Genomic DNA, 13,210 nt, shown 5'->3' with positions numbered 1-13,210 from the left:
GGAAAAAAAGCAAAGGTGAAGCCAAGGAAATGCTCAGGGCAGTTTGGGGGTGGCTGCCAGGCAGCCCTGGCTCTGAGTAACAGCATCTGCAGTGGCACAGGAATCTCCCAGCTAATGAGAACGAACTTTCTGGCTGACTGCAGAGGCCAGGACAAAGCTGAGTGGTTTCCCTGGTGTCCCCCAGCCCTTGCTGGCCCCAGGGGCTGATGGCATTTGTGCTCCCTCAGGTTCATGTCCCCACAGCAACAGCATGGGGGTGCTCCTGCCTGCTCTGTGCAATGCAAACAGGGGCTCCTGAGCCAGTGCTGCCGTGGCTGTGCCTGCAAGGATGCGGCACCTGTGTGAGCTGGGGGAGAGGCCAGGGCTGCAGAGGGGGATGTTGTTGGCAGCTCCATGAGGATGCTCTGGGACGCTGCCCTGGGCTGTGCAGCGCACTGGGGATGGATCAGCCCCTGCTCTGCTGCTCCTTCCCGTCTCCCCCAGGGCCCTTGCAGAGCCCCAGCCATGCTGTTTGCCCCCAGCCTGCCCACGGCCAGCCTGGGGCTTTTCTGTGCTGAGCATTGGCCTGGCCGTGTTCTTGAGAGAGCCTGGGCAAGGAGCCTGGAGCCCCCAGGGCCTGGCCTGAGGCGTCAGCGCTGCCCCAGCAGTGCCCATGGCCTGTCCCTGCTGCAGCCCCGGCACTGCCACCCCCAGGACTGTGCCCGGCCCCGAGAGCACTCAGGCCCTGCAGCAACACCAGGGCCACCAGGGCAGCGGGGCAGGGCCACGGCAGCAGCACTGGCAACACCAAGTGCTGCTGCTGCTGCTGGGCACAGCTGCTGTGCCAGTACTGGTCTGCCCCCAGCTCTGCACACAGACATTGCTGCTGCAGCTCCAGAGGAAGCAACACAATGGCATCTCTGCAGAAAACTCTGCCAGGAGATCCTTTAGTTCCGTTAAAGCCACTGAGACTGCAGCCCCTCATTGATACAGTGTGTGGCCACAGGGAAGGTGGAGAAAAATAAAATGAGAGATGGCACAAATAATGACATTACTTTGTGGGCAATATTAAAAAAGTAAAATGAAGTAAAATAACATCTAAAATAAAACCAAAAAGAAGTATTAAAAATTACTTTTATTACAATTGATTTGATGAAATTGGCCAGCAGTTTAATGTCCCTGAAAGCATCCAGTCGTCAGTCTCCACACTGCAGCCTTGAGCTCCTGGTTCCTCAGGCTGTAGATGAGGGGATTCAGAGCTGGAGGCACCACTGAGTATAGAACTGAAAGGGCCAGATCCAGGGATGGGGAGGAGATGGAAGGGGGCTTCAGGTAGGAAAATATAGCAGTGCTGATAAACAGAGAGACCACGGCCAGGTGAGGGAGGCAGGTGGAAAAGGCTTTGTGCCGTCCCTGCTTAGAGGGGATCCTCAGTACGGCTCTGAAGATCTGCACATAGGAGAAAACAATGAACACAAAACAACCAAGTGCTAAACATATGGAAAACACAAGAAGTCCAAGTCCCCTGAGGTAAGAATTGGAGCAGGAGAGCTTGAGGATTGTAAGAGCCTAAATGAGAGATGCGGGACTCCAGGCGGCTCTTCCAAAACGCAGTTTATTGCAACATTTGCTGACTTGTTTGCCTGTGCTATCTTTCTGCTTGGTAAAAACATCTTCTTGTTTGAGGTGGGTTTATCCTTTGCTCTAAGTCATAAAAACCCCCTTCTAACTAACATACCCTTTGCCTCCTTGGTTATCCAGTAAGACTGGCTCAGCAATTCTTTTCTTCTATATCAAAACTTGCTTCCATCTCTATTCCTTCCTCAGCTTCTACATTCAAAAATCTTTCTGCTAAGCATACATATCTGTGAGACTTTCTTGTCAAACTTTCATCCTTCCCAACATCTCCCCCGTTCTGATGAACAACAAAGATGCTAGAAACTGTCTTATTCATCATTCTCTGCACACACTGAAGTGCACAGGGTACTACTAACATAATTGTAATTTTCACCACCAACACAATCAAGCCTAACTTACAAAGTTCCTTCAGCCAAGGTGCAAAGCTCCAACCATCAAACAAATTGTCTAACCAAGATGATTTATCTGTTGTAATTTGGTTAGCTAAATCTCTTAAGTTTTGCAGCTGTTTATGAATAGAAGCAGAATGATCAGACAGATTCATACAACACAATCCTTCAAAATCTTCACAACCATGTCCATGTGCTAGCAAAAGAAAGTCAATAGCAGCTCTGTTTTGTAAAGTGGCATGTCTGACTGCTTCCTCATCTGTCAGCAAATCACTAATTATTGTAGAGGTGGCATTCACTTCTTTACTGAGCCAACACCCTAATTTGTTTAACTGTTTTAGTGCAATTGCAGAACTTAATTGAGGTAAAAAAATGCTTGTAACAATTGAATTTCCAGAGTTCCATGGGTGAAACTCGCTATCACAGTTGCTCTCATAATGATGCCCTAAGGAAGATCTTATTTTTCTATTTTTCTTTTTCATTGCTTTTTTGATACTGGGAGCAATTACTGTAAGTTGTCCCAGAGCACAAGGGCCGCCATCTAGTTTTGAGGGAATACCCTGCCAAGCCCTGTCCCCACATATGAGCCAAATTCCTTTAGGAAATCGAATTGGAAGTTTGTTAAAACGATCTGCATAAGGTTCATCATATATAAGAAGCTTAGTTTGATTACACCAAGAAGTCATATTGTTATAAACTGGGTGATAAGGAGTAACATTTAAATGTGGCCCATTTTGTCCTATAAAATGAAACAAATAACAAGTGTCCATAGTTAATGAGCCTAAAATTTCTAATTCTGGAAGATCAGATTTATCAACTTTAAAATTATCAATATAAGTTTGGTGTCTTGGGCTAGGAGTTGGAGAAGTGTGGTGATCATCATATGGCCAATATTTCTCAAAACTAACATTATCAAAACCTTCTGGGAAAGGCACTCCAACTAAACAAGTTGAAAAAGGTTTATCAGGGCTAGTGTTAGATAAGCAAATTGTGTCAGAGCCTGCAGACTTGGCTAAAGAAACCCAAACATTTGTTTTTGGTTGAGTTACAGGTAAAGCCTCACTGCAAAGATAAAAACAAAAGGCTAAAAGTAACATACACCCGCGCAAATTATAATACAACTCCATTCTCTTCTTGAACAGTTTCTGGCAGACAGTTTTCTCTGGGTGATCCCGCGTAGATCACGTTTGCGTGCCTGTCTCTCGGCTTCCACTCGCAGGGTCACTGGCTGCTGCGGAAGCGTCCACGGGCTTTGAGGGGTGGTACGGTTTCACGTTCTTTGCTGGAATCCACTTGAGTCCTGTATCTGTAGAAACACATGCAAACCCCTTCCCCAAGTAATAAGATCAAATGATCCCTCTATTTTTCCTGATTCTAGATTTTTAATTAAAACTGGAGGGTGTTCCTTCAGTTTTACTTTTTTGTTGTTCTTGAAATGTCTGTAAATGGGAGGATCTGGCTCTTCTGCAGAGCTATTCAAAAAGTTGTAAACGTACAAAGCCTTATTCAACTTTCTTTGAGGTGTATCTTGGACTCCCCCCCCTTTTTGTTGATCTAAAATGCGTTTTAGAGTTTGATGTGTTCTTTCTACCATTCCCTGACCTGTAGGAGAATAGGGAATACCAAATGTATGGTGAACACCCCAGTCATTTAAAAATGTGGCCAATTCTTGTGAAGCATATGAAGGACCATTGTCAGTTTTAATTTCTTGAGGGACACCTAATGAAGAAAATGCTTGTGAAAAATGCTAGCAAACATGCTTAGCTGTTTCTCCTGTATGTACAGATGCAAAAACTGCTTTTGAAAATGTATCAATAGAGACATGGATATTTTTAAATTTCCCAAAAGAAGGGTACTTTGTGACATCTGTTTGCTACTTTTGCAAACTTTCCAACCCCCTTGGGTTGGTTGCTCCCGTAGAAGGGATAGGCTGAACAAGCTGGCAGTCAGAGCAAGCCCGTACAATGGCTTGTGCCTGCTCTAGGGAGATGTGAAAATCTCGTCTGAGTGCCTGTGCATTTTGGTGAAAAAAGGCATGACTCAATTTAGCTTGTTCAACAATGTTAGGTAAGGTAGCTGCAGGAAGCACAGAAGTGCAATCTTTAACGTCTCCTTCAGTTCCCTCATCACACGCTGCTGATGCCAATGCATCAGCTCGTGCATTCCCTTCTGCCATAAATCCTGGGAGACCAGAGTGAGCTCTAATGTGAGCAACAAAGTAAGGATTAGTTCTGTGTAACAAAATTTGATAAAGACAGGTAAGCCAAAGACACAATGTGTCATTGCTAACATCTTTTAAAACAGACCCTTCAATTCTCTTAACAACATGAGCAACATATGCTGAATCAGTGACTAAATTAAAGGGCTCTGGAAAGAGCTGAAATTCTCTTACAACTGCAGCCAATTCAACAATCTGAGGAGAACTCTCAACTTTTGAACATCTCGCTCCCAAGATTTAGTGTTTTTATTCTGCCATGTAATCACTGCTTTGTGTGTTTGTCCTGACCCATCAGTGAAAAGAGTAACTGCATCTAAAGGTTCTTCACTGATAAGGGGTTTCTCTTTGTAGCACAATTTAGCTTTGATCAGTTTGTGTGCTGGGTAATGAATGGAGCAAACACCTGGAAAATCTAACAAGGCATAGAGCAAATCTTCTGATTTTTGCATGGCCCAATCAAAATACGATTTAATCATAGGTAAATAGATTATTTCAAATTCGCAACCTGCTATAGAGAGAAGCCTTGCTCTGCCCTTAATGATGATTTGAGAAATCATCTCTAAGGATGTGAAGATTGTCTTTGGTGACCTGTAAGAAAGAAAAACCCATTCAATTATTAACAAAGGATCATTTTGAGAGGAATCCCATTGGAAAATGAGGCCATACTGTCTCAGCGTTTCTCCTAGAACTGCAAGGAAAAAAGGTTTACGTGGAATATAGCGATGAGCTTGTCTATTTTGCAGAACATCGGCAATGTTCTCCAAAGCTTTGCTAGTTTTAGGAGTAGGAGATCTGGGGGATGATTTTTTGGCTCCCTCAGTGGTTGTTGGTGCCAGTGGCGACCTGCGCAGCGATGAGATGCAGGTCCCGCTGCCTCTGAGGAGCCATCTTCTGGCTCTCGTCTTGGTCCTTTTCGACCTCCCTGGGTGCCTCGATCGCGGGCAGCACCCGGCGGGCTGAAGTGGCCGGGCTGGACCCCGCAGGGCTGCCGGCTCCAGTGCACCTTGGGCATGCCGGCGCCGCTGCACAGGGATAGGTGCCGGGCCGTGGAGGATGCTCTTGTGTAAAACTGGTTCTTTAATTTCGTGAGGGGGGATGGGAACCCCCATTCTGGGACTGCTGGGCTGCTGGAAATCTGATCCCTGTGGGGATTCTTCCAAACCAGGAGGCAGCACCGGAGAATTCCCGGGGCTAGGTATTTCTTTCTGGGTTGAAAAATCTCCATTCCCGGGGCAAGACCTGGCGTTATTCGGAAACATTTCTACTTGGTTTTCGGGGTTTCCTGGCTTTGGAATAAAGCAATTCCCCTCTCTCTCCGAGATATCGTTAGTTTCGTCTGCCTCTCCTGCTGCATGGGCAGCTGGTGTTTTCTTCTCCCCCTCCCCTTCCCTTGCGGTTGGAGAGGCCGGCTGGGCCTGCTCGGAGGGACGCGGCTGCGAGGGTGCGGGTGGAACGGGGCAGGGGCAGGGGCTCCGCGGTGGGGCATTCGCGGCGAAGATTTCTACAAGGACTCGGCAAGTGGGGAGAAGTTCCGCTGCTGTTTTGTCACGCCGAGAGATAGCATTGTATAATTTAACCCCCACAGATTCCCAAAAGTCTCTGGTGTAGAAGGCTTCAGAGTCAGCATTTGGGATACGAGTTATAGTCCATTTAAAAAGCGCTTTGAGCTCTCGCTTAGGCAAGGATTTTGGACTTGATTTAACTAATGTTTTTAAATGCTGATACACATCTCTCCGAGGAACAGACTTATTCTGCCCCATTATTCCCGGTGCTCACCTGCTGTCCAGCTATGCAGCAGGCGCTGTATATAGAGGCTCCGATCCAGGCACTGTCCAGCAGCAGCTTCTGTCCGGGCCCCGGTCACCCTCGTTTCAGTTGCCTAATCCGTGCGGCCGCTTTTTACTGAGTTCACCGAGAGGTCTCTTACTGCTAATAAGTCCGAGTTTGCCAACTAAAACGTGGGCGCCACTGTAAGAGCCTAAATGAGAGATGCGGGACTCCAGGTGGCTCTTCCAAAACGCAGTTTATTACATGCAAGATGTTAGAGCAGTCCAGGGTCGTGGGCGACAGAGCCTGAGCCTACAGCTGTCAGCTGCAGCTGCAGGCAGGCCTGGAGACCCTTAGTTTAGGTTACAAATGCATTATATACTTTTCTCTCCTGAGCATCTTAATACAGTAGAACCAATCTATACCTTAACTTTTATCTATAGCCTATCATAACTAATACAATTACCATATTCATGTTAGTATTCTCCAATCACTAAAGGTTAGTACATTACAGTTTAAGCTAGAAGTTGTTCTTCAGTTTTCTTGCAGTGGAAAATTCTGAGACCTTTTTTCTACTTGCAACATTTGCTGACTTGTTTGCCTGTGCTATCTTTCTGCTTGGTAAAAACATCTTCTTGTTTGAGGTGGATTTATCCTTTGCTCTAAGTCATAAAAACCCCCTTCTAACTAGCATACCCTTTGCCTCCTTGGTTATCCAGTAAGACTGGCTCAGCAATTCTCTTCTTCTATATCAAAACTTGCTTCCATCTCTATTCCTTCCTCAGCTTCTACATTCAAAAATCTTTCTGCTAAGCATACATATCTGTGAGACTTTCTTGTCAAACTTTCATCCTTCCCAACAGAGGGGTAAGGACAACCTGCATTTCTTACTGTGAGGGATATGATTACCAAAGATGAAGAATGGGCTGAGGTACTTCACCCCTTCTTTGCCTCAGTTTTCAACAATAAGACAGGCCATCCTCAGGACAAGTGTTCTCCTGAGCTGGTAGATGGGCACAGGGAGCAGAACAGCCCCTGGAATCCAGGAGGAAGCAGCTGGAGACCTGCTGAGCCACTCAGGTGCTCACAGGTGTCTCTGGGATCAGAGGGGATCCATCCTAGAGGGCTGATGGAGCTGGTGGATGATCTCCCCAGGCTCCTCTCCATCATTTACCATCAGTCCTGGATCAGCAGGGAGGTCCCAGAGGACTGGAGGTGCCAGTGTGAGCCCATCCCCAAGAAGGGCTGGAAGGAGGATCTGGGGAACTCCAGGCCTGTCAGCCTGACCTGGGTGCCTGGCAGGGTTATGGAACAGATCACCTTGAGAGCCATCACAGGGCACCCACAGGATGGCTGAGGCATCAGAGCCAGCCAGTGTGGATTTCAGTATCTGCACTGATGATCTCTGTGAGGGGATTGAGTCCAGCATCAGCAAATTTGCAGATGACACCAAGCTGGGTGTGAGTGTGGATCTGCTGGAGGGTAGGAGGGCTCTGCAGAGGGACCTGGACAGGCTGGATCCAGGGCCCAAATCCAGCAAGGTGAGGTTGAACAAGTCCCAGTGCCGGGTCCTGCACTTTGGCCACAACAACCCCTGCAGTGCTACAGGCTGGGGACAGAGTGGCTGGAGAGCAGCCAGGCACAAAGGGACCTGCAGGGACAGATGGACAGCAGGCTGGACATGAGGCAGCAGTGTGCCCAGGTGGCCAAGACGGCCAATGGCTCCTAGCCAGGATCAGGAATGGTGTGGCCAGCAGGAGCAAGGCAGTGATTCTTCTCCAGTGCTGGGCACTGGTGAGGCCACACCTTGAGTGTGTCCAGTTCTGGGTCCCCAATTTAGGAAGGACATGGAGGGGCTGGAGCGTGTCCAGAGAAGGCCAAAAAGGCCAAAAAGGGGTCTGGAGGAGAAGTTTGGTTGAAAGCACATGAGGGAGCGGTGGGTAAGTTAACTGGATGATGCTCTGGGTAGACAAGGAAGTGTTAGGGTGCAGGTTGGACTTGGTGATCTCAAATGTTTGTCACAATAAACCAGAGTGGTTTCCCTGGAGTCCCCCAGACCTTGCTGGCCCCAGGGGCTGATGGCATTTGTGCTCCCTCAGGTTCATGTCCCCACAAGCAACAGCCTGGGGGTGCTCCTGCCTGCTCTGTGCAATGCAAACGGGCTCCTGTGCCAGTGCTGCCGTGGCTGTGCCTGCAAGGATGGGGCACCTCTGTGAGCTGGGGGAGAGGCCAGGGCTGCAGAGGGGGGATGTTGTTGGCAGCTCCATGAGGACGCTCTGGGACGCTGCCCTGGGCTGTGCAGCGCACTGGGGATGGATCAGCCCCTGCTCTGCTGCTCCTTCCCGTCTCCCCCAGGGCCCTTGCAGAGCCCCAGCCATGCTGTTTGCCCCCAGCCTGACCACGGCCAGCCTGGGGCTGCTCAGCCTGGGGCTTTTCTGTGCTGAGCATTGGCCTGGCCGTGTTCTTGAGAGAGCCTGGGCAAGGAGCCTGCAGCCCCCAGGGCCTGGCCTGAGGCGTCAGCGCTGCCCCAGCAGTGCCCATGGCCTGTCCCTGCTGCAGCCCCGGCACTGCCACCCCCAGGACTGTGCCCGGCCCCGAGAGCACTCAGGCCCTGCAGCAACACCAGGGCCACCAGGGCAGCGGGGCAGGGCCACAGCAGCAGCACTGGCAACACCGAGTGCTGCTGCTGCTGGGCACAGCTGCTGTGCCAGCACTGATCTGCCCCCAGCTCTGCACACAGACATTGCTGCTGCAGCTCCAGAGAAGGCAAAAGAAGGGCATCTTTGCAGAAAACTTTGCAGGGAGATCCTTTAGTTCCTTTAAAGCCACCAACAGCGCAGCCCCCCTACACAGAAAAGGTAGAGAGAAATAAAACAAGAAATGGCACAGACAATTACCTTTATTTGTGGACATGAAGAAACTAAAACAAAGCACAAAATACCCATAACCAAACTAACAAGATGTATCAAAAATTGCTTTTATTACAAGTGATTTTGTGACATTGTCCATCAGTTTAATGTTCCTGAAAACATCCAGTCATCAGTCTCCACACTGCAGCCTTGAGGTCTTTGTTCCTCACGCTGTAGATGAGGGGGTTCAGGGCTGGAGGCACCACTGAGTTCAGAACTTACAGGACCAGATCCAGGGATGGGGAGGACATGGAGGGGGGCTTCAGGTGGGCAAATATGACACTGCTCAAGAGCAGGGAGACCACAGCCAAGTGAGGGAGGCAGGTGGAAAAGGCTTTGTGTCGTCCCTGCTGAGAGGGGAACCTCAGCACAGCCCTGAAGATCTGCACATAGGAGAAAACAATGAACACAAAACAACCAAAAGCTAAACAGATAGAAAACACAAGAAACCCAAATTCTCTGAGGTAGGATTTCGAGCAGGACAGTTTGAGGATGTGTGGGATTTCACAGAAGAACTGGCCCAGGGCATTGCCCTGACACAGAGGCAGGGAAAATGTATTGGCTGTGTGCATGAGAGCATTGAGGAAGGCACTGGCCCAGGCAGCTGCTGCCATGTGGGCACAAGCTCTGCTGCCCAGGAGGGTCCCGTAGTGCACGGGTTTGCTGATGGACACGTAGCAGTCGTAGCACATGATGGTCAGGAGGCAAAACTCTGCTGAATTAAAAAAAGCAAAAAAGAAGAGCTGTGCAGCACATGCTTTATAGGAGATGGTCCTGGTGTCCCAGAGGGAATTGTGTATGGCTTTGGGAACAGTGGTGCAGATGGAGCCCAGGTTGCTGAGGGCCAGGTGGAGCAGGAAGAAGAACATGGGCGTGTGCAGGTGGTGGCCGCAGGCTACGGCGCTGATGATGAGGCCGTTGCCCAGGAGGGCAGCCAGGGAGATGCCCAGCAAGAGGCAGAAGTGCAGGAGCTGCAGCTGCCGCGTGTCTGCCAATGCCAGCAGGAGGAAGTGCCTGATGGAGCTGCTGTTGGACATTTAGTTGGGCTGCATGTGGGGACCTGTTCATGGAGAAAGGAGAGTGAAATGTTAGAGGAGATACCTGTAACCAAAATCAAAGCCATTTCCCGTACACCCTCCTCTGTAACACACACAGACACCCTTTCATGTTTAAGAGTTCTGATGTTTTCTACTTAAGATCCCCCCATATCTCTGCTGGTATTCTTTGGTATCAGAAATCCTCAGCATTTCTGCTGCCTTCTGGTAGCACAGAGTGAATTTCCTGAGGCAAGGCGATGAGTGGAGACTGAGGGGAGAATGTCTCTCACCTCATGCTGTTTGGAGTTTCTCTGGGCTTTCATTTTTTACAAGTGGAGGATGTTCACACTTCAATGCTTTCCTTAAAGATCACCAGATGCTGCTGAGAGCAGATGGATCCACCACAGCCCAGCTCCACATGTGTAGCCCAGGACTCACGTTGTTTGTTTCACCATCCCAGCAGCATTTTCAGTGTCAGAACATCTCTCTCCATAAACCTTATAACTCAGAGATGCTCTAGGACAGGTTTGCATCCTGGACTGAAGCTCCCAGCTTGGACTGAAATCTCAGGGAGACTTCCAAGTGTCCTTATGCTGGCATTGGATGAAGGAAGATGCAGCTCCTTGCCTGGCTGCACTGACAGCATTGCCCAGAGCCGGGCACTGGGCACAGCGTCACCCTGAGCCAGCTGTGCCCCCTCCCAGAGCCCCCAGGGCCGGGCAGCTGCTCCCAGCCCTGTGCTCTGCAGAGGCAACTGGGCCCGGGGCTGCAGAGCTGCCCCACGGCTCTGCTGCAGCTCTGCCTGCACAGGAGGGGCTTCACACCTTGGAGCCCCAGCCCTGAGGGCAGAGGCTTGGCTGGGGGACAGGAGGGAGGGGCCTTGTTCAGAGGGAGGGGCTGCACTGGAGGGGATCCTGTGGGCATCTCTAAACTCTCCCTGCCACAGCATTTCTGGGTTTTGTTTTTTCTCCCTCCCTGATCTCTCTGCTTCCTGGAGATTTTCCTCTTGTAGGTGTTTCCCTGTGCCTGATCTCTCCCTGCCAGCACTCACAGACCCCAAATCTCTGTGTGCTCTCCTTGGCCTGACAGAACCCTGCCTGTCTGCAGGGCACTGGCTGGGGGCAGATTCTGTTTGCAGCTTGGAGAACGGACAGCTCAGACTGAGCCTGATGGGTCCAGCAAAGGTGATGCTGCTGCTGTCCATGGGCAGAGTGGCTGAAAGCACATTAGGGATCTCCTGTGAACCTACTGATCACTAAAAGCAACAGTTCAGATATCTCAGGAACATGTCAAAATTCATAATCAAGCTTTTAATATTTTGGTCCCAATCCCAGACATTCTCCAAGAGTAGGAAACTGAATAGAAACATTAGGAAATTTCCTCATATTTATCAAAATCCTTGTCTTGGAAATGTTATACAACTGCTCAGAACCCCTCAGCATGTCAGAGCTTCATGAGCATTTCACCTCCCCTGCACCAGAAATATTCAGAGATGTACTCACAGGGTCTGCAGGTGTTGCTTAAACTTGAACCCCTGGTGCGAGGACACGAGGCTTGACTCCATGTTGGTCAGAAGGCTGATTTATTATGATATATATTATACTAAAATACTACATTATAACCATACTAAAAAGCACAGAGAGAAGAAGATCAGAAGGCTACAAAGACAAGAATAGAACAAGAATGAATAACAAAAATCCTGTGACTGCTCACAGCCTTGGCACAGGTGGCTGTGATTGGTCACTGATTGAAAACAATCCACATGGACCAATGGAAGATGCACCTGTGGCACTCCACAGCAGCAGATAGTTATTGTTTACATTTCTTTCCTGAGGCCCTCAGCTCCTCAGGACAGGAAAAATCCTAGCAGAGGCTTTTTCACTAAAAATCCTGGCAACATCTCACCCTTTTAAATTATTAAATTAAATAGAAAAAGAAATGTTTGCAATTTCTTCTACTAGGGCTTTGCAGAAGAGAGAACAACACCTCTTGAGGTTCATCTGTTGCCAATCAAAATCTCAATCATCTGCTGATGTGGAATGGCCAAGGAAATTCTTCACCTGTAAAACATTCAGGGAAATTCTTCACCTATCAAACATCTAATTATATCATATCACTAAAACAATCTTAAAAAATAAGAAAATGCAAAAAACATGCAGAGAAAGTTCATTGTTTCAAGTCCAAACAGCTGAGTTTCAGGACAGAGTCCATGGACTGAAGATGTTCCTCTTTGACATCTCTGGAAGTCCCCTTTGGTCCTGAAACAGGCTTGCAGAATTCTGAAACAAAGAACTGCTAAAGAAAACAAGAATTATGCAAAATTCATTGACAGTCATGAAACAATTCAGAGAAAATTTCTGGAATGCCCTGGCCACAGCCCTTCATTGAACCACTTGGGCTGAGGCTAATTTTCGGCTTTTCAATGCTTTTGAGCTGCTAGCTCTTTCCACTTTTCTTTTTTTTTTTTTTTTTTTTTTTTTTTTTTTTTTTTTTTTTTTTTTTTTTTGCAAAGGAAGAAGAGTAGCAGCAGCAGAGCGTCTCTAGGACCTTTGGGTGGCCCTGGTCCTGGTGGATGGACCAGAGAACCCAGACCTGGCTCACAGAATGGTGGCCCAGGTCCCTGTGGGGAAAGCAAAGTCCCCAAACCCAGCACTGGACGGGGCAGTGGCCCCGGCCCAGGGAAATGAGCCAAACGGCCCAGAACCAGCCCGTGAGGCAGGCTCTGTGTGCTCAGAACCTGGCAGGACCATGCTGCCACTGTCTTCAGAGCAGAAATGACCCACTGCTTCCTCCCCCCAGCAGCACCGGTGCACACCGGCAGCTCAGGAAGCGAAGCATTCTCAGAAATTGTCATCCCAGATCTGAGGGTTTCTTGTCCCCAGAGCAAGCGAGCAATGCTTGCTTTGCTCTGTGCCTCTTGCTCCTGCAATGCAAATGCCACTGCTCCTGCTTTCTGCCCCTCGGCACCACCCCCATCCCCACTGGGCTGGGAACCAGAGGCAGATGCCACAGGAGCCAACTCCCCCACGCCGCTGGGGCGCTCGGGGGGAGGCAGGCACCCCAACCCCCAGGGAGAAGCCCCCGACCACACGCGAAGTGACCCAGAAACCATACTGATTTTGAACACAGCCAGCTGAACTGCTCCTGCAGTTAGCTGGAGGGCCACGCCTCCTCCACGGAAGGACAGGCTCTTCGCAGGGTCTGATGCGAATGACAGAGCTTCGGAAACCAGCGGGACAACTGGGGTGGGTGGTGCGGGCAGCACGGGTGCTG

The 13,210-nt window shown here is 49.3% G+C and overlaps 1 pseudogene; it reads right to left on the bottom strand.

The window, feature by feature from the left end:
* Positions 1-13,210, bottom strand: part of LOC135306122 (zinc finger protein 11-like) — a 322,458-nt pseudogene that overhangs the window by 269,752 nt on the left and 39,496 nt on the right.

Source organism: Passer domesticus, chromosome 8, assembly GCF_036417665.1.
Source record: "Passer domesticus isolate bPasDom1 chromosome 8, bPasDom1.hap1, whole genome shotgun sequence".
NCBI lineage: Eukaryota > Metazoa > Chordata > Aves > Passeriformes > Passeridae > Passer > Passer domesticus.
This window is presented reverse-complemented; position numbering and strand designations above follow the sequence as displayed.